The 22,805-nt window shown below is 37.4% G+C and overlaps 1 protein-coding gene across 2 annotated transcripts in view; it reads left to right on the top strand.

The window, feature by feature from the left end:
* Nucleotides 1-22,805, top strand: part of CDK10 (cyclin dependent kinase 10) — a 957,465-nt gene that overhangs the window by 909,929 nt on the left and 24,731 nt on the right. Inside the window, exon 14 of one of the 2 annotated variants that reach the window (XM_044081865.1) lies at nt 16,579-17,355. The exons of the other annotated variant lie outside the window; for it this stretch is intronic. The gene's annotated coding sequence lies outside the window, so the exon portion shown is untranslated. Of the gene's footprint in view, nt 1-16,578; nt 17,356-22,805 lie in introns of those variants that run through there. 2 annotated transcript variants of the gene reach the window in all.

The following is a 22,805-nucleotide window of genomic DNA, read 5'->3' as shown; positions in this document are numbered from 1 at the left end:
ATGATTTACTGAATGAGACTAGGACATACTTCATTTATCTAGGACAAAAGTGAATGGTATTATGGAGAGATTAGCCTTTTATTTGTTTGTTCTGCTTATGACTAATGTAATGACAGAGGATTTAAATATTTTTCTGATGAACATCCATTGATACCTGTGCTCTATGGTCTTCCAAAAGTACATAAAGATATGCTGTGCTCCCCTACGCACCCATTGTAGATAAGACTGTGACTGTGCTTAAGGCTACAAAAACTTTCCTAAATGATTTGTTCCCCAGTAATGGGAAATGATTACGAGAATGCTAATTTTCTTTTTTGTGATGTTAGATGTTTCATCTCTCTTTACAGTGATCCCCAATGATTGGGGTATTGAGAATGTTAGATTTGTTTTGTTGAGAGAAGCACATCTGAGTGATGAGTATTGATTTGGTTTGCACTTTATTAGAATTAATTTTGGAAAATAATGTCTTCATGTTTAATGAAGAAGTTTTTCTACAAAAAGGTTGGCATAGCTATGGGCACAGGATGTGCCATTAGCTATGCAAACCTGGCATTAGCACAATGCGAGTTTGAGAGGGTCATCAGGAATAATGAGTTCTGTGAACACATTGAGGTGTATAAATGGTTTGTGGATGATGTTTTATTTTGTGGAAGAGGCCAGTAGGTGAAATACAGCAGTTTATTGAGTATTTGCACTCAACTACATCATTTGTAAGGTTTAGTTACACCTGTTCTGAGGAGTCTGTTGACTTTTTAGATGTAAAGATTACAAAGAATTTAATTGGCAACTTTAAAACTTCATTTTTTAGGAAACAATGCAAGAAGAATGTTCTTTTGTACAAAACTAGTATGCACCCCCGCCACATATATAAAAATGTGGTGAAGGGACAAGCACTTAGGGTTATGAGGTTGCACAATGATGAGGAAGATATGAGACTAGCACTGTCAGAGTTGAGGATGGAATTTTTACAAAGGGGATATAGAGAAAAGGAAGTGGATGATTGTATTAAGGAAGCAATGCTTCTGTGGAGTATGAGGGTTGACCTCATTTTTCTGACAACACCGGGCATGACAATAGCCTGAGAGTTAGACAAGGAAAGAGTTATAACTAGGTTGACTTTAACTTATACTAGCAATGTTAATGCTATTTGTAATGTTATAAAGAAGAATTGGGGAATATTCAATACTGATGAGAAGTTGAGACATTTGATTAATGATCGACCTGATTTTAATTTTAGAAATTGTAAATCTTTAAAGAGACAGCTTTGTTATAAGAATGTCAGCAGAGGATATACACCACCTTCACACAGAGAAGGGACTTTTCCTTGCAGGCATTGCAAAGTGTGTAAGTTTATTCATGCAGGTAACCACTTTGTACACCCTACAGGGAATTTTGTCATAGAGACTTCATTTTATGCTGACTGTACAACAAAGGATTTGGTTTATTTTACATATTGTGTTGAGTGTTATGCCTATTATGTAGGAATGATGAATAGGCAATTTAAAGAACACAGATAAACAGAAGTCTACAAGGCTGAAGTTTGGATCAGGATACAGTTTAATAACAACACTAAATTTAAAGAATGTATTCTAGAACATGTGAATGATGCGAAGAATAAGAAGCGCTGTTGTACAGCATGTCATTGAAAAAGGACATGGGCATAGTTTTACATTTTTAGTGTTAGAAATTTTGGCTAATATTAGAGGGATTGACTTTAGGAATTTTATTGAGAAAAGTGAACAGAAATGGATAGTATGGATAGATGCAAATAAGTTGCCTGTTATTAATGAGCATGTCTCTCTTAAACCCCTATTGAAATCTCGCCGTTTGATACATTGAAGGAATCCCCTTTATTGCTGTTTGATGAGCTTCAGAATCTTGACTATTTGTGGTTTTTATTAATGTTTTTAGATGTATTAGTAGGTGATATTTTTGCTTAGCTATGTTTTTATATGTATTGATGTTTTTTTTTTGTTTTATATATATATATATATATATATATATATATATATATATATATATATATATATATACACATATGGATGCTTATTGTGTACATGCTTTCATAGCTTGATTGGTTTATCTGATTGGCTAGTTTGTGTTTTTAAAACAAAGTTGATTATTGCTTTTCAGTTAGGTCTGAAAAAGCAGCCTAATGGCTGTGAAAGCGCTTACCATTTCTTGAATTACATTTTTACCTTTGTTTATTAAAGCTTTATAACTTCAGCTGTGGTGTATGCTGAGTTTTTTGTTTGCTGTTGGACTTCAGTGTGTGCTATAGTGTGTCCTTTACCAACCTTTGAACCTTTTTGTGGAGTATACACTAAAATATTACAGTTAAAAGTTTGTTTTACTTACACTTAACTCTTTCCTTCCTCTTCCCCTTAATGATATGAAGTAGGGTATATCCTTTAGAGTCCCCCACAAGTTTAACAAAGTCAATTAGTCCAATATTTCCAGGCTTTCTTGTTCTGTCATGTTTCACAAATATAATTAATGCTTTGCAATCCCACATTTATTTGTCAGTTTCTGAGTTGCTGGTTTTATTCCTGTTTATCTCTATCTCCCACATCCAGTGTCTGCTTCCTTTCCAATGCACTCTCAGTTCTTCTAGTCAACTCTTGTGCTTTTTTCTGTCTCTCAATTTTTTTCTGTTGAAATACTGGAGAAGGTTTCATTGACACAAGCTCTCTGTGATCTTTATTACTAGAAGAAAAAGAAGCAGAGTCTCCTCCTGTTTCACAGCTCACTTTTTGTTGGACAAACTTTTGTATTTCCTCCTTAACATGTTCTGAATCATTAGTTCACAGGTGTCTACTAGGCTAATGGCCCAGGAGCCTTTACAAGCCTAGCCAATAGGATTACCTTGGCAACGTGCCACACAGACTTAGTTCCCAGTGCCTCTCTCGAGTAGAGCCACTGGAGTCATCCCCAGGGTGAATTTTCTGTTTCCCCATCCACTTAGTAAGATTTCTCTTGAAGAGGGCCAGTGAGGTGCTCTGTTTGACATGTATGGAAAGTCTATTCCATAGCATTGGCAGTCTTTAGGTTATGAACCTGTCCCTCCAGCATGTTCTTTTGATTGTGGTAATGAGGTTGAGGTCTCTAGAATGTGTGGTGCGGAGGGATTGGGATTTCTTTAGATGTAGCATTTCTAACAGAGCTGGGTCAGACATGGCTTTGTAAGTCGAGCAGATATTACTTGTAAGTAGGCGATAAGAGACAGAGAATAGTTGCAGTTTTTTGAGTCTGTCCATATAGGACAAGTATTTAAGGCCTAGGATACTCTTAGTGAGGTACTTTTGCAGCCTCTCCAGTTGTTGCAGGTGTCTAGTGAGGTACATGCCAAATGGGGCATTGTACTCGACAACTGCCCTAATGAGGGAAGAATAGAGGGAGACAATGACCTCTTTCTTCCTGGATGCAAAACTCTTAGTAATGAGATGTGCCACATAGAGGGACTTTCTGACTACAGTGGCAATGAGGTGGTCATAAGTGAGGTTGCTGTCAACCTGTGTTCCAGATCTCTTATAATGCCTTCTGTGTTCAGTGGACTACCATCAATGTGGTAATTCATGGGAACAGGGTTTTTCCCAAAGGGGATGATGACATTTTTTGGCATTGAGCTTAAGACCATGGTTCTGATACCAGTCGTTGGTCTCAGTGAGGCCTTTCTGCAGGATGTCAACATCACTTGGGGAGTTAATAGCTCCCAACTTACAATCGTCTGTGACCTTTGTCCATACCTCTCAACCATACCGAGTTTCTCGGCAAATACCGGTTTTGAGGGCAAAATATTGGGGTGTCACGAATTTCCGAGTGGCCCCTTTAATTTCCGAATTTCTTTCTTTTTTTTTAAATAACTCCCTACGTCATCACGCGCATGCCGTGCGTGATGACGTCAGCTTCTACAGAACGGACCGGTATGTGTGTGCAGAGCGCAGAATTTATTCCCATATCTTCTCTCCTCCTCCAGGTAAAATATAAACAGTAAATGTATATGACAAACTGCAGGCTACGTTTTTGTGATTACTGTGCTTTTGTTTCAGTTTCCTTATTTAACGGCTGTAGACACTAGGCAGGTAACGGTTACATTTGTTTATGAGAAATTGTGCTTTCGTTTACATTTTCACTGCAGGCAGAAGAGCTTGACTTATTTAACAGAGTCAGAGAAAGTGTGCTTGTTTTGCTTTAACAGTTGCAGGTCTGCAGGAGAAAATGTGCTTTCGCTTTCAGTGTGTACAGTGTACATATTGGCTTACAGGCAGGGAGAGAAAGTGTGTGCGCTTTGCTTATTTAACAAGAAACTGCTTTCGTTTTACTTTTTTAACAGTTGCAGCAGAAGAAAATGTGCTTTCATGTATATTGGCTTCAGGATGAGAGAAAGTGTGTGCTTCACTTATTTAATGAGAAACAGCTTTAGTTTTACTTTTACTTTAATAGTCGCAGAAGAAAATGTGCTTTCAATGTGTACATATCGGCTTACAGGCAGGGCACGAAAGTGTGTGCTTTAACAGAGAAACTGCTTTTGTTTTTAATAGTTACGGGATAAAATGTGCTTTCATGTACATATTGGTTTACAGGCAGGACGAGAAAGTTTGTGCTTTGCTTATTTAAGGAGAAACTGCTGTCATTTTACTCTTAGTTGCAGGTCTGCAGGAGAACATGTGCTTTCAGTGAGTAAATATTGGCTTACAGGCATGGTAAGAAAGTGTGCTTTGCTTATTTAAGGAGAAACTGCTGTCGTTTTACTCTTAACAGTTGCAGGTCTGCAGGAGAACATGTGCTTTCAGTGAGTAAATATTTGCTTACAGGCAGGGCAAGAAAGTGTGCTTTGCTTATTTAAGGAGAAACTGCTTTGGTTTTACTTTTAACAGTTGCAGCAGCCAGCAGGAGAAAATGTGCTTTCATGTACATATTGGCTTACAGGCAGGACGAGAAAGTTTGTGCTTTGCTTATTTTAAGGAGAAACTGCTGTCTTTTTACTCTTAACAGCTGCAGGTCTGAAGGAGAAAATGTGCTTTCAGTGTGTAAATATTGGCTTACAGGCAGGGCAAGAAAGTGTGCTTTGCTTATTTAACAAGAAACTGCTTTCGTTTTACTTTTTTAACAGTTGCAGCAGAAGAAAATGTGCTTTCATGTACATATTGGCTTCAGGATGAGAGAAAGTTTGTGCTTCACTTAATTAATGAGAGCTTTTGTTTTACTTATACTTTAATAGTCGCAGAAGAAAATGTGCTTTCAGTGTGTACATATCGGCTTACAGGCAGGGCAAGAAAGTGTGTGCTTTAACAGAGAAGCTGCTTTTGTTTTTAATAGTTACAGGATGAAATGTGCTTTCATGTACATATTGGCTTACAGGCAGGAGAAAGTGTGTGCCTTACTTATTTAAGAAGAAACTGCTTTCATTTTACTTTCACTTTAACAGTTGCAGCCTACAGGAGAAAATGTGCTTTCATGTACATATTGGCTTACAGGCAGGAGAAAGTGTGTGCCTTACTTATTTAACAGAAACTGTGTTTACTTTAATGGCTGCAGGAGAAAGTGTGTGTGTGTGTCAGTGTCTAGACTGTTTGGCTCATACTTTTGGTCTGTTCCTCTTAAAATTTGTGATTTTCCTGGCAAATCCATTGAGAACTGATTTCACTAAATAATGATAGCTATTTAAGTTTCAATCTTCCTGTCTTTCAGGAAATGCATGGTAACAACACACATGTTATTCTAGCAACTTTTCTAAGATTATACAAGCACTCTTTAAAATGTGTCCTTGGTTTTGGGCTTTTCTCCCCCTCCCAATAAATTTTGTCTATTTCCAGATTTCTTGTGCTGATTAGGTCTTCAGGGGAGAGAAGCTTAGTGTTGCTTATGGTAAATATGTTTGTGTTATTAGTAGCACAAGAGGTAGAATACTTGCTAAGCTGAGGGTTCTACTCCCCCAGCATGTAGATGGATTGCTGTGCTGATGCTATACTCTGTTGTACCTTTAAATGGGATGGATGCTGCCATCCTGAGAATGTCCTCTTTGGCAGAGATACCTAGTAACTATGAATGAACCTGTTATCAGTTTGCCATCCATTCCCTATTGTAATATTACTAGCTTATTTTTTGTATGCAACATAGGCAATATATATCTCAAGGGAACAGGCACTTTATTTGTAGATGAAACAATGACACAATGAAATAGTAAGTTGTTAGCTAGCAGCAACCTCTTCGTTAGTTACAGATCTTGCATATTTCTTTAATGTGGAATTATTTAGATGACTTACTTCTGCAGAGATTGTGCATATTTACTGATACAGGTGGACTATAGAAATTACTCAGGGGTTCATGCATTTTGTTTCATTGCTTACTGTAAAAATATTTAAAACATGTTCTAACAAGTGTGCTGTATTATACAAGGAATATACTTAAGGAATATAATTTAATACAGTCAGGAAGGTGCATCAAAGAACACATTTATGTTTTGTGTGCAAGGGGCCTTCGATTTGAAAACAGCCGAAAGCTAATCTTTATCCACCACTGGCCAGATCCATTTTCTTTCAATGTGGGTTTCAGTGCTGTTTCAATGTATTGGAGTTTCAAGGGCAGAGAAGTTATAATGCTATGTCAATTTTCATTGTGAGACTGTATTTCTTTGTTTAGCAGATGTCTATTAGTGTTTGTTATAAAATGTAAAATAAAAGTTTTAAATTAAATCCAAATAATCATTGTAGAATTAAAGCAGTAAGGACATTATAGTGTTTATGGTAAATGGGGCGGAATAGCCAAGTAATGGGACACTGGAATGGCTGCAGGGGGAGTCTGGGGCCATATGTTGGTTGTCTGTTCTTCAGTTTGCATTGGAAAATTGGTACCCCACAATTCCACTGGAGTGGGCGGGGTTACACAATTATGTATGCAAATTTTATGTTAATCAGAATACCTATTTGTACCTGTTTTTATGGGCTTTTGTCCAGATTTTTGATGTTTCCAAGTTGAGAGGTATGCCTTTGTCAGCCAGAGTCCCTTTGTGTTGGCCTGGACTTCAGAGAAGTAGATACCAAACAGGAAAGGGCCCAGGACCGAACCCTGTGGGACTCTACTCATGACTGATCAGCACTCTGACTTGGAGTCAGCTACTTTCACACTGTGGGTTCTATCTGTGAGCCAGTTTGCAATCCACCTAGTGATATAAGGGTTGATGCCTAGCGTAGTGAGTTTTTCTGAGATTCCTGAGTGAGGAATAGTATCAAAGGGCTTGGCCAGATCAAGGTAGGCTGTATGAACCACCCTGCCTTCATCCACAGCTCTTGTGACTGACTCAAAGAAGTTGACCAGGTTGAGCAGGCATGATCTACCCTTCACAAAACCAAAGTGTGTGGGATCCAGAATTTGGAGATTCCCTATATCCTTGTTTATTAGGTCCATGATGATGCGTTCCATAGCTTTGCATATCAGACTCATCAGGCTAATGGGGCAATAGTTCCCAGGGTCTGTAATTGCTCCTCCTTTGTGGAGCGGGATGACTGTAGCAGTGCGCCATTCAGTAGGAACAAAGTCTAAGGTGAGGCTGTGACTGAACAGGGCACATAGGTGAGGTGCCATTTCACTCTGTAGTTCATGTAGACCACAGCCAGGGATATTGTCAGGTACCATAGAGTCTGTATTTTTGGCCTTGGACAGTGCTGTTTTAACCTGTGCAGCAGTAATACTGGGTGACTGGCCTTTGGGGGGGTAAAGTTGGCACTCAGTCTGTCACGAGTACACTGGCAATATCTAGTGGCTTGGTATAGGAGGTATCATTGTGCAGTAGATCATAGCAAATCTGGGTATTGCCGTGGAGATTTTTTACATAACTGTAGAAGTCCTTGTGGCGGTCTTTACTATTTGCTGCAATTCTGTTTTCATAGCTAGCTTTAGAGGATTTGATGAGGGATCTCAACTTTTTGTTGAGGCTGATAAGGGAGGTTTTCCAGTCTTGGGACTTCACCTTATTCCACATCAGTTTCCTCCTCCTGTTGTAGAGTTTGATTATGGCAGGGGACCACCAGATTGGCTTCCTTTTTTTGGAGGAGAGCGTCTTGGTTCTGTTGAATATGGTGAAAACCATAATTTTGTCCCTCCTCCAGGAAAGATCATTCTGAAGATAGCTGGGTACAGCAGTTTGAATCTCCTGCCTGCTTCTTGACATGCGGCGATTAGTGGAATAAATTTACTCCTTTTCTGCCTGTCTCCACTGTTAGTACTTTGTGCTCCTGCCACGGTTTTTTCAGAATCAACTCCTTCTGCTGGTAGGATTGAATCTTTACTATTAAAAGTCTAGGTTGCTTTCTTATGGCCAGGTTTGGAGCATACACACAATGTGACATTTTAATTAACAACTGCTACTGTGGAATACCAATCCAGTTGCTTATTTGTGCTTTAATAAAATTAATACAGTCTGTTCCTTTCTCTGATAAACTCTCCCTGTATGCTCTGTTCTCTAACTCTGTTATTTTTAAAAACATCTCTTCTTGAGCAGCCTCATATTCAGCCAGCCTTTTCTTTATTTCAACTTCTGATTTTTGTTGTTTTATCACCTCATCTGAATATCTGTTATTTGAGTTTATGTACTCCATCAGTGTTTCATTTATTTTAATCAGCTCTGAGTACATTTGACTTATTTTTTTTCGTATAGGTTACTGGAAGTCATGTCTTGCACCAAAGCTGGAGCTTGCTCTGCTTTTTGCTGAACAACTGTAGAATTCTTCCTAGTCAGTGTTTTTTTCTTCACTTTTTATGGTTGATTTTCTTTCAAGTTCTCAGAATTTCTCTTTTGCTGGCACCCAGGCAGTGCACTTACTAGCCAGTTGCTGAAATATACCCAAAAATGTGAGTTCACTGGTTAGTAAGTACACTGTCTGGGTGCACGTACTAGCCAGTGAACTCATATTTTGGGTAAATTTCAGCAACTGGCTAGTGAGTGCACTGCATGTGTGCAGTGCACTTACTAGCCCAGTTGCTGAAATCTACCCCAAAATATGAGTTCACTGGCTCTTCTGAGTTTCTGTTTTCAGAGTGGGATAGCAGAAATTAATCTGTTACTCAATGTGCAGCCATTTTGGAAGTCTAAGGTAGATACTGTTTATATTTTTTTTGGAATTGCATTTATTTTATTTTATTTTATTTTACATTTGTTGACCGGGCTAGTCTAACTGGATACATGTCCATTTTCAGTAGAGGCCCGGGGAGAAAAGCTCCAGGAAAAGCATTATATATATATATATATATATATATATATATATATATATATATATATATAAACATATAAAATATGACATTCAGAATTAGAAAAATGACATTAACAGATTATTAGATCCTAAAGTTTACACTTTTCAAAAACAATAGAAAAAAGTCAAACATGGCAAATAGTAGTCATAATTCACAATTTTAGTAAATAGTTAAGAAGGTTAGTCTATAGTGAGATATATGAAATAGGGTAATGGATAAATATATTATGGTTTTGAGAGTAACAGATAGTTTAAGGGTAGACAGTTAGTCAGGGTTGGTACAAGAACATAACCAGTGGTTAGTGAAGAAAAGTCTTAGGTTAGCTTTAAATAGTGGGAGAAAGGTCTGGGTAGTTAAGTCATGTGGTAATAGATTCCATATTTTACCAACTGAGTTAGAGAATAGAGAGTCACCAGCTGAGTTTTTTGATAGGGTAGTGTGAATCGGCATTTTGTTTGAGGAGCGTAGATTCTTCAGGTTTTTGTATAGCATTATGAGGGTGGAAAGAATTGGGGTGTTATTGGGTTGATGTAGGGCTTTGTGAGCTATTATAAGTTGGTTAAATTGTAGTTGGTGGGGGAGTTCAAGCCAACCTAGTTGTTTTAGGTTCTGACACTGATGAGTCCTATATGGAGAGTTGCTGGCAAATCTGGCTATATTGTTATAAGATTTAGAAAGTTTGTTGAGGTTGCTTTTGGAAAGATTGGTATATATGGGGGAAGCATATAATAGGGTAGAGATTAAGTGGGTTCTAGCTGTTGTGGTTCTGGCTTCCAGAGTAAGGAAAGGTTTGATTCTATATAGTGATCCAAGTTTTCTGTTAGTAGACTTTATTGTAGTATTTGTGTGTGTGTCAAAATTTAGGTGGTTATCAATAGTAATTCCTAGGAGTTTGGTGGTGGGGTCTGGAGAAATGAGGGTACCGTTGCTGGATATGAGTGTGAAATGAAGAGGGGTAGACAAGTGGGAGGGTGTGAAGAGCAGAAGTTTAGTTTTTTTTGGGTTAAGGAGAAGACAGTGGTTAGAGAACCATTCTTCTATTGTGCTGAAAGCTTTTTGTGTGAGAGAATGAAGTTCGGTTTGGGATGTGCCTGAACAGATGATAGTAGAATCATCTGCATATTGAATGCAGGTAGAGGGTGGAGTAGAAAGATGAAGGTCGTGTATGAAAATGGAAACAGTAGAGGACTTAATATGGAGCCCTGGGGGACACCTAGGGAGGTGGGAAGGAGGTCTGAAAGATGGTTTTGCCAGAGGACTGCCTGTTGTCTATTTTCGAGGTAGGATGTAAACCAGTTCATAGCAGGAATGTCAAGAGAGAGGGACTTCAATAGGTGGAGGAGAAGTTGGTGATTAACCATGTCTGCATATGTCTAAAACAAATATGGAATATAGATTTAACTAAAATTCAGTTGTGCATGCTTGAGGTAAAATATATTTCATAGAAATCTGCAGTTCTACACATTCCAATCATACCTATTCAAGAAGATAACATATTCATCTTAATTATATGTTTTTCATTGTTTAAACCATACATTTCTCAAAACTGGATAAAATTAAATATCTTAAATGGAACAGTATTTTAAGTTTGTATTTTAAATATTTAAAATCAGTTAAAAGTGTTTCATAGCCAAACACTGGCAGTATTCACATCAAAATGCTTTGCAATTGGCACCTATTCTTAAAAAAAATCATAATCCACTCAACATAATAAGGGGCAGACCTTTGAGATATTTTTACTCATCATGGTGGAAATGTTAATAAGTAAATTAGTTGGATCAATAGTTCCTAATAAGATTATGTCATGTCTTGTTTGTGTCATTACATGTTTTTTGCCTTATTAGTGATGCACGCTGGAGGAGTTATTTTTCTGATTTTTTATTTCTTTACATTAGTCAAAGATTGGCAGAAGGACTTATAAAGGTTACCACAAAGTGTATATATTTTTTTCTTTTACACTTTTCATTCATTAGAGGTGGATTTAGGTTATATGTTGACATACGTGTCTGTATAACTTTTAATTCAGTACTGCTATGACTGGTATTTTGTTTTTGGTGGTTTGTTCTATGTACTGCAAAATTGAATGTACTATATGTTAAAAGGGGAACTAGACATGTTGCTTTATGGAGAGTATAAAGACATCACAAAGATGCAAAGAGAAAAATGTATCACATTTTGTCGAGTTCAGTATGGAATGCCTGGCAGTGTAGGAGTCGGCAATTATTATATAACAAATTTTGGGATTGTACATGTGTGTTCACAAGAATAAAATTGTTGTGGAGAAAAGGGTTGGGAGGGTGAGTTGTAAGAAAAAATAACAATGTTTATTTTGTTGAGTGTTAAAATGTAAGGAAATTAAGAAGAAATCTTGGTTAGGCTTGTAAGGGCCCTAGAGTCATTAGCCTAGTAACCTCCTATGATCCTGTGAACAGCTTATGATAAAAAGAAGAAAAATGTGAATACTGTTAAAAATATGATGTGTAAACACTGAATTATGATGTGACATAAGTAAAGCTCTCTTACTCTTTTTGGTCTGAACCATTAAGTGACATCAGAGGATGCTAGTAGGCCCAGGCACTTTCAACATGATACAGTATAGCAGTCACAGAGATGAAAGTGCTACAGGGCATGTGGAGCCTGATAATGAGATGATACAGACTATTTGTGACCGATTTTGGCAAAACACTTGAAATGTAAGTCATAATGGATTTAATACAAGAGGAAGAACTGAAGGCTAGAGAGGAGCCTGATTTGAATACAACAGTAGAAAAGATAGGAACAGGACTAAAAATAATGTCAGTGAGAAGCCAGGCCAGAGAAATAAACAAATGATGGGATTTGTTGTATAAATCTGAATGTATGTTTGGCTGGTGGAGGAGTAGGTTTTAAGGACATATAACTACAGCAGGTTTAAATAAGTAGAATTGATACAAATGCTGAAAAGAGAGCTTCAAAAACTTATGCTGAAATTGTGAGTCAGACAGAAGAAGAACCATGGAGGAAGAGGGAAGTGCAGGAAGGCAAAGGAACATTGAATGATTGAATATGCAGAAAAAAATGACCATTGGTAAGAATCAGAACAAAAAACAATGAAAATGTTAACAGGTATGGTCTGTATAGATATTTTCCACTGGGTTCTTATTTAAGAGACACAAGAGCATTAATTCAGCTAGGTAATGAAGTCTTTTGTGAAGTGATATTTGAAACTTGTTAGCAGAACGCTATATGAATGAAGCAGTGAGGGGGGGGGGAGCATACTGTCGCCCTGGAAAAACTTACCGTTTCAAAATTTAAGTTTGCAGATAAAAAGAAAATTAAGTGTACAGTTCAAAACATCAGGTATAGGAGAATATGAGCTAAGAACTTTTTTCTATCTGTTTGTAGTAAAGTGCATGATGAAAGAAATGTTTGGACAAGGGGGTGGGATGAATGGGTAACACTGAATGTGAGTGAAGGAAAAACATATATCAAACACAGAAGATTCTTAGGGCAACAGAGACTAGACTGAATACCTGAAAGAGACTCCCCAGACTCTGGAATAGATTGCCCATACATGTCAAGCAGAGTGCCTCTTTGGAACTCTTCAAGAGGAACCTTGACGATTGGATGGGAGAAAGGAAATTCACCCCAGGGATCACGTCAGTCGCCCTGCTAGACAGGGGTCTAGGAAAGTAAATAATGTGGGAAGAAATATTCAGGGAATTGTTATGGCTAGGCTTGTATAGGCCCTAGGGCTGATAGCCTAGTACTAACCTATGAACCTATGAAAGGTGATTGAGGTGAAAGTGTATGAGGTAAAGGAAATACTCAAACCCAACATGTGTGAAGAATAGTGAACAGATATAAGAAAGAAAGGCATGGAAATAATGTACATAAAAGATGGAGTTGGAATGCAGAAGTTGGGGAAATTATGAAAAAAAATGGAGTGCAGGAAAAAGTGTGAGATAGAAAGACAGCGCAGGCTAAGAAGGAATATGTTGGCTAACAAAGAGGCTAAGAGAACAATCATAAAACTGAAGAATAAGGCATCAGAGGCAATCTGCCAGCTTATGGTACCAAGGGACGTTATCAGTTTAAAACAGTACAAACATCTGTAGCCAAATCACAAAACAGATTTATTAATAAAAAATGTGCACTTTCATCCTTAAAACAAACTTGGACTTCTTCAGAACTTATATATACCGATTCCCAAATCACATGGTATCAAAAAACATTCACATGGCTGCCAACATTCATGTGGTACAGCAAAAATTTCACATAAAAATAACACAACTCTAACAAAAAATAAAAAAATAACTAATAAACCAATATATTAACATTATACCTTAGTAGTTATTAATTTAAGAACACTCATTATAGATACATTTTTCATTATCAAACAAACACAAATTGCAGCACAGATGGTAAACAACTCAATCCCCACAAAGCAGGAAAACAAAGAAGTCATAAAAGGATTTGAGTCAGTACGATGAATAAAATATACAGTCCTTTTAATAGTAAAAAATTTGAGCGCTTTCACAGTATGAGTACTGCTTCATCAGACATAACAAAACAAGTTGTATTTTGTTGTAATTGAGTGTATATTTTATTCATCACATTGACTCAATCCTTTTGAGTTTTGTTTTCACATTTTTCATTATACCCAGGGTTTTGGTTAGTGTTCAAATGCAACTGCCAAATTCTTTGAAGTTCACATAGTCCATGGCATGTTTACTTAATGTACTATTCTTATCCTTTCTTCAGATATTGTATACATGCTCATAAAGTTTTTTTCAGAGCTCTTTCAAATTTTCCGACATAAAAACTTACACATGAAGTACAAAAAGCAATATTAACCACCCCAGAGGTGCTACAATCAGATATGTCAGAATATCCCAAAGTCCTGGGATAACTCACTGCCATAATATAAGGGACATAAATATATCTACAAAAATTGCAACAGCAACATTTTTCATTGTAATTGGCTTAACATTAAATCTCTTTTTTATCTCTCTAAAATCTGTTTTATATTCCTATCCTTTCTGTATACAAACTGAGGGTGCTCACCTATTTTTTTATTAATTTCATAATTAAAACCTTTTTTCCAATTATTATCTATATGTGAATGTACTAAAATCATAGTCCTTTTCATATTACCATTACAATGCCTCACCAGAAGTGGACAAATCCCTTTATTTATAATTGGCTGAAAATTAACTGATCTGTTTTGCCTAAGTTTATCAGTCACATCATTAAGTAACTTACCAGTGTAATCACATTCCCTTAACAAACACTTCAACTTTTCTGTCTCCATTTCAAATATTTTATCATTGGTTATTAAACGAGATGTATTGTATCATCTGTCCTCTTATAAGATTAACTGTCCTGTCTGTATACTGTTAAAGTGCAAGTATGCATTTAAAAATGGTGAGTTTCCTAAAAAATAGTTGATTGAAAGCTACCCTTATCCTTATATAACTTAATATCCACAATCTGTAGTGTCCAAGGCAGTATTAGCAGTGAAAAACTAGTAGTAGTTGGTAAAAATGTTAAAAATGTATCTAGTAATGCCTTTGTTCCCAACCAAAGACGAAATATATCATCCAGATACATACTATAACATCTGATGGCATAATTAAACTTGGAAATAAAAATATAATTTATTTCCCAATAACATAAAACCAAATTAGCATATACAAGAATTGCCACAGCACCCATAGCAACCCCTAAAAGTTTGAGAAAACACACCATCGAAGGCAACAAAATTATTTTCCAAAACTATCTCCATAAATCACTTAATACTGATAGCTTATCATAATTCATTAACATCTTCTGAAGCCAATAACACTTCCAAGGCAGCAGGTGACCAAACTAAAGTAAAAAAAAATGATGTCACCAAGATGTTAAGCCACTACAAACATGAATCTGCAAGAATCACTTCCTAGGATTTGTAGAAGATACTTTTATTAGTTAAGTACTTTCAGGGATGATATAGCCATACTTTTTCAGAATACTTCTCCTTTAGCAAGGAATGTGCTTATCTCCAAAATTGAATATCAACATCTTATCTCCAGAATTGAATATTGACATCTTCTAATAACATTCTGATATTCAAAGCTTCTTTCTGACACTGTATCTTTTTAAGCTTTATAGTCAACCTGCTCCCAGTAAGAAAAGGATTTCTAGATCCAAAGCTACTATTTTTTCTGCCAAGAAATTCCTGGTGTTTATAGCGAGAGTATTTCCACTTTAAATTATAATGTTATCCTTCCAAACACATTTGCCATTGAAAGCAGCTATTTTTGTTCATTTCTTCAGATATGTTTTGTAATGGAGATGAATAATGGAAGTAAACACTTACTGGTTTGGTGTAAAAAAAATGTATCACTTAAGTAAAAAGTATGTATACTAAGTACTTGTATACTGAGCAAACTAGCATACTTAGGGGTGTTTACATTTGCAATTAAGATGGAGAAAAAACAGTTAGAGGTATTAAGTAGACTTGACTTCAAAAAATGTAGTTTATTTAGCATGTATGTATCAGTTTTGGTTAATACAAAAAGAAAATGAAAGAGAGAAAAATGACAGGAAAATATATGTGAAATATGAAAAAGTGTTGAAAAATGAAGGGGAAGAAAAGAAGTAAAAATCATGAAAAGATGGAAGGGAAAGAATGTGAAAAATAAATTGATGTAAACAGAAAAGAATGGTAGAATATGGTCATAGAAAATATTACTTGTATCTATGGAAAGAAAGGAAGCGGTATGGAAATCTACAAAATTAGAGAAAAGGGTTTGAGATGTTTTAATAAGCTGTGGATTTACTGGTGAGAAATTTGATAATTTAATTATCACCAAAAATATTACAAAGTATAAAGTAATAGAGGAAAAGGAATGTGATGAATGGAAAGAGAAAGAAGCAACAGAACATTGTTTTTTGCAATGTAAAAATAATCAAATGTTTAGTTGAAGTATAAAAATGAGTATAAATGGGAAGGATTCAGAAATATAAATATGGATATAATAGTGTATCGAAAGCAAGGAATTGTGAAATTCACAAACAGGACATAATATTGTTTATAGCAATGTGGATATTATGGAAAAGAAATGTGATGGATTATTATAAAATAAACGTAGAGGAGATGGAGTCTTAGAAAAGATGAGTAATAGAAGGGAGGGTAAAAATGTAAAAGAAACAAAGGGATATTAATATAATGATGTGGTTGACATGAAAAGTGTAGATATTATTAATATGAAACTGAAAGCATAACTGTTATGAATATGTAAATAGAAACAATGTAAAAATATGTAGTAGTAAGATATATAAATAACACAACCTCTACTCTTTCAGCTTCCATTTCTTGTGTGCGACCCATGGGATGGAACCAGGAGAAGGAATTCTGTGAAAGTCAAGATCCTGAAATATTTGTAACAACAGCACAGAAAGGTGGCTTATAAGCAATATATTTTAATCTGAATTATGTTGGAGGCCAAATCCTGAGATCTGGCTGCAGTATTGTGGAGTCAGATTATGGAAGCATTTACATTAGTTAGATGGCCAGGAGGTTGCTGTTAGTAATATAAGTGTCAACAGAGGATATAAGTCAGAAGATATTATATGATCACAAAAGTAATGAAAACAGATCTTATGCTCAAGTCATCTATGGAGATCAGGACTTGTGAAAAGCTAATATTCGAAGAAGATGAAAACTACCAGTAGTAAGAATGCAATAAAAGGATGGACAGCAAATAAACAAGTACTATGTAGTTGTCCCTTTAGGTGTTTCCATATTAAATAGGGTATGTATACATATAGGAAAGAAGGCTATTGTGAATTGACTTTTGAAACTTCAGCTTGCCAAACATTTTTTTGCTGGCATGTGATAGAAAAGCTTTATGCAAATCATGGCTGGTTATGCATTCCAAGGTTTAAATTTGCATCAAGAAAAATAAAATGCTTTTTGTGCAATTTCATGTTCCAGACATTGATTGTAAAGACTTGCAAACATTTTTTTTTCCTTTGGAGCTGCCAGTAACGTGTGCTACTTTGAAATTCTGTTTAGGGTTTGCAATTTGACATTGCAATAAATGAGTAAGAATAAAAACAAAACAAACAAAAAAAAAAAAACAAATTTGTTTTGCACCTGTATTTTATTTTATTTTTTATCTCAGAGTTCTAAAAGTAGATATTTAGGGCAAGTTAGGAAATATTTATTTTCTGTGCTCTGCTCTGACTGCAAAAAGATTAAGACTAAGTAATCTGTAGGAGGAGCTGCAAAGTAGAATTTATAATTTAAGGTTAGTAGAAAGCCCACTCTTTCTCTAATGTTTTATTAAACTAATTGTCTCTTGAATGGGTTCGCCTTTTTTAAATTTGACTTTGGAAGCTCTTCCCAGTCTTATTTTGTCTGCACATACTAGTGAACACTAGAAGTTCAAATTAGGAAGACTGTTAAAACTTCTCTTTCATCTTTCCAGTGTTTAGTGCACATTGCAATATGCATTGTGTTAATCCATTTTCTTCCATCCTACTTTTGAAATTATAGATAACTGAGCAAGCCTACAAATCACTGGTAGCCTACAAAGAACATCTCAAGAATCAGCTTGGGTTTAGTGCGTCTGTTTTGTTCCTGGTGAGAGAAGGAGCACAGAGATATTGATTTCTGTGTCTGACTGGGCAGGGTGTATGGAACTTCCCTGACTGGTGTGGTTTTGCATTATTGTGCAGCTTAGTATTCTTACACTGAGCTGTTGTAAGTTCTATTCCGGGCATCTCTTGAGAAAGCTAAAACAAGCCAACAGACCCACAGTACATCTGGGATGAAACTGATGATTGCCAAAGCGTTTGTCACTTGCATCTTAAGAACCAGCTTGATTTTGCTTCTAGTGAAAGAGGGAGCAAAGCGACACCGATTCTTAGCAGAATGCACCTGGCTAGGTGTGGGTGTTATTTGCTGAGGGTAAATTCAAGTGTATTGCTATTGGTTGGTGTGCCCTATTTGCAAGCATTTTGATGCTTATTTTCTGTTATAAATCTGGCAATTTAGTGTGATGCTGCCTCTCATACAGTAGCACAGCAGATTGCACTGCATAAACACAGATATTTAGAGCCTTAACTTTCTCTGTACAACCCACTCTTCCAGTTTCTAGGAAATAACTGGGCAAAGATGCTGTGGCTTGCACTAGATGGCATGTGTTTCCTCATGTGTAGACTTAAGCACCTCCAGTAAGTCAGCTTCACACCTCATAGGTGCAACCCGACAACCAACATTAGTAAGCACTTTGAACCATGGATTTGCACTTGACAACTTGAGACAATGTAGCAATTGTCTCATGTTTGCTGACAACCACCTACTGTTTAAACCAGTGGACACAGTGAATGAGAGATGTAGTTATACAATGCTATTGGAGGCAAAGTTCTCACATGAAGCCACAAAAAATAAGCAGGTTGTCAGTACCACATAACACCAAACTAAATAAAACACTCACAGTTCAGACCAAACATATTGTACACCTTCATCTGCTTGGGGGGGGGGGGTCTTAAAAGCAACCTACCTAAACCACAAAGGCCTCCTAAAAGTAACCTAATTAACAACTGCCCTCACCAACCTCACAAACACACAACACAGGCAGCACCCACAATGAAACATACATATAAGAGTCATACTGACTCATTTCAAAAACCCATAAGGCAGACCTCCACATAGTCCTATATCCTGGTCAGAGGTGACTCCACAGTGAGACAAACCAATCCATCTCTCATAAGGCTGTCTAAGAAAAGGGTCCCAGTCAGTCAGTTATCAGGCACTAAGATTCACAGTATTACACAAGCACTCAAGTCCTTGCACTCCAAGTACACATTTGATACAGTCTTAGTACTCATTGGTATAAATGACTTGCAATGTGTCTCACTATACAGTACGAAGAGAGATACTATGAAGTTCTGGGAATGTGTGCCTCAGGCTGGTGTGAACTTAGCCTTGAGCAGCATTCTGTTATCACCAAAAATGATGCCACAATAAGAGCAAAAGATTGTTTTCAATAACTGGCTTAGCCTTTAGTGTCATTCAAAGGGAGGAGATGGTACTGTCCTGTTCTTCCAGGGATGGACCTCTCCTCCCAAGGCTTTTGAATATTGGCTAAATCTATCTCACCTTTTTTCAGCAATGTCAGTCTTCTAAAGCTTCCAGCATAACACAAACAGAATCCATATAACATTAAGGCATTGCTGCTCAACACTAGGAGCCCTAACAGAAATCTTCACTACTTACCCAAGAAAACATTGATATATCAATATCTGTATTTATTTTCACAGAGACTGGTTCAAGACCAATGAAAGCAATACATAAGTGCAAGGTTTCATTGCCAGTCACCCATTCAGGCCTACTGCATTAGAAGAAGGTACTAAAGGTGGCAGCGTCACCATATACATAAAACAAAAAACAGTTCACCTCCAGTCTTGTTAGGTTCATAGGTTCATATAAGTATTCAGCCAGCTGCCCTTGAGGGCGATTTTAAGCCTAGCCAGTTTCCCTATTTGTGGTTGAAATAGCTTATCCCATTTGGTTATAGATTGGCTTTACCCATCCCATGGTCAATAATTATATATTATTCTTAATAATAATAATAACTGGGAACATACCATAGACTATTTGAGGAGAAACATGCATAGGATAAAGCAATATGGAGCTGCCTCTGTCCATAGTAGAACAGGGACAGTCCTGGAGTAAATTTTCTGTTTCCCATCCATCGAGCTAAGGTGAACTTGAAAATGGACAGAGTCTATTCCACAGCAGCAGTGCCCTCTGTGAAATTTGCCTGTCCCCCCAAACTGTTCTGTTGATGTTACAAAAGAGGATTAGATCCCTAGACTGAGTATTTTTCATGCCATTTGACTTGTTGATGTGCAGTAAATCCATCAGTAATGGGTCGCAGGATGCCTTATATGCTAAACATGTCATCTCTTAGCAGTCTGTAGGATACCAAATGTAGTGAGAAGGCTTAGAGTCAAGATAGTAAACTGATATTGTAGAAAATAAGGATGGAAGAATGAGTTGTCAACATAAGATTATGGGAAGTAGAAAAATATATATTTTTCACAACAAAAGTGACACAAGTGTCATATGCAGATAATGAAAGTTTGGAAAAAAATATATTTCTGCAGAAGAGTTAGAGGATATTTTATATAATGTTTCTTCTTAAGCTTTCCCTGGTCCAGACAGACTTTATGATTTCTATAAACACATGAATCAGTCTCAAAAGACAGCGTTTGTTGAAATATTAAATGAGTGGCTGACATTTGGGATACAGACAGAAGATATTTCTGTGTGTGTGTGTGTGTGTGTGTGTGTGTGATTAGGCTCTTTTTTAAATAAAGTTGAGTGGGAAAATCTCATGAACTGGAAACTGATCACACTAAGTAACATGTAATATTAAAAAAATCTTGTAGTCTAAGTTTAAAAAGTTTAAAAGGACATGATGTTCATCGTGGTACACTGCTGCAGTCATTACACTTGGGTTATCCTGCCGTCAAGCGGTTCCCCAGTCTGCCTGAGTTCCAAAGTCTTGGTCCGGCGTTGGTTGCTGTCGCCTCTTCCCTGACGTCAGTGTGGCAGGGGTATATAAGATGCAGCCGACGCCATTTTCTTCAGTCTTTCTTGCCGCACGGTGCCCGAAGCAAAAGCAGTTCGCAAGTGCCGGTTGGCCGACTCCTGAGATAAGTCTTCTACAAAGCTAAGTACCCCGTTGGGGAAACTTTTTCTTGCCTCAGTCCGATGTCAGTAAAAGTTAATAACTGTATTTTTTGTGGGAAGCAAATACCTGATAAGGATTTCCATTCCTATTGTATCCCATGCCTAGGCCCAGACTATGATGTCACTGGTTGTCGGTTTTGCGCTAGGTTTAACAAGCGCAGTATTAAATGTCGGTTTGATTTTGCCCAACATTATTTTGGCAGAAAATTTAATTACACCATGCCGTCAGAACTTCCGACGACCAGAATACATAAAAAGCGCAAAGACAAGGACAGGCATCCGAGGCCCAAACCTGACGACGAAGCCTCTTCTAGGCTGGTCGCTGGTTCTCCGGTTTTCAGCGAGGCGCCTTCACAGCACCTGATGACCGCTTCTGCAGAACCACAGGTGCCTCCGACTCCCACGTGGAGATGGCTGGGCCTTCGGACGCACACGTTTTTCAGCCTACCGAGGCTAACCCTTCAGAGGGATCCGGGGTAGCTGAACAACCCGAAGCTTCAGAAGGGGTTTTCAGACCTACTCAGTTAACCATTAAACCCCCTGCCAAGTCTAAGACTACTTTAAAAACAAAGAAACAAATACAGCATTCTCCAGGACAGGTCTCCATGCCTAAGAAACAAATGCTCAAAATGGCCGAAGACCTAATCACTCTGATCAGGGGGTCCCATCCCCCTCCTGATAAAAGACCCAGACAGGATGCAGACTACGACTCATCCAACCAGGTGTCCATTTCTTCAGATTCATCCTCAGACCTAGGATATTCTTTACCCCCTTATGAGGACTCTGATGCTGAGGAATCAATTCCATCAGCCTCCCCACCTGAGGACTACTCCTTTGGGGAAACCTTACATAACATGAGGGAGCATTTCCATTGGGAAGGCCAGGATTACTCTGAATCCAAGAAAAGGCTCAGAGACTTCCTTTTATTACCTCAACACAGACCCCTTGCTATTCCGCCAGTGTTAGACATTGTGGATGATGTGTGTACTGAATCCAGACTAAATCCTGACTCCTTACCTCCAGCCCCAGTTAAACCTGACAGATACTACAGAGTCCCTGGCTCACACAAATTTCTGTATAAAAGCCCTGTTGCTGACCCTGAAAATATTTCTCAGGGACCCAAAGGGATTAAGGCCTCATCAGCAAAAAATCCAGTCCTCTCTGACAGAGATTTCAGAGCATTAGACAGATGGAGAAAGAAAGTATATACGTCTGCAACCTTAGCAATGAGAGCCTTAAATTGCCAGTTTCACATGCTAAAATATCAGCAATTTTTGATGTCTCAGTTAAAACAAAAAATGCTTCCAGATTCAGATCCTCCTAATTTTAAAGAAATTCAGGATTTATTGCATGCAGCTGAACAAGTGGGAAAGCATACTTTGCAATGTGGTTTTGATTCTTTAGAGGCCTCCTGTAGAGCAGCAGTTACAGGCTCTGTCATTAGAAGGCATGCTTGGTTAAAAGAACATACGCTACCAGATCATGTCAAAGCAAAATTATTGGATGCACCTTTACAGCAGGATGTGTTATTTAGAGTTAAGGCAGAAGAGGTATTAAAGAAAATGGAGGATAAGGCACAATCTATGCAAACGGTAAAGGATTTCTTACAGGTTCAGCCACCAAGATTTAGCAGAAATTGGCCAACAAAGAATTGGTCCTTTCTGGCTACAGACAGACCTCAAAGGGGCAGATACAAACGTCTGAGAGGTAGAGGTCAACCACAAGGTCCTTACAGGCCTTGACAATGGGGTACACCAGGCCATAAAGAAGGGGAAGGGGAAGACAGGCCCCAACCATATAAAAAGCAGCCTCAGTGACTTCCCAT

The sequence above is a fragment of the Protopterus annectens genome, chromosome 8.part1 (genome assembly GCF_019279795.1).
Source record: "Protopterus annectens isolate FY-2018-M chromosome 8.part1, PAN1.0, whole genome shotgun sequence".
Lineage (NCBI taxonomy): Eukaryota > Metazoa > Chordata > Ceratodontiformes > Protopteridae > Protopterus > Protopterus annectens.
Note: the sequence above shows the minus strand (reverse complement) of the source record. Positions and strands in the feature narration are given on the sequence as shown.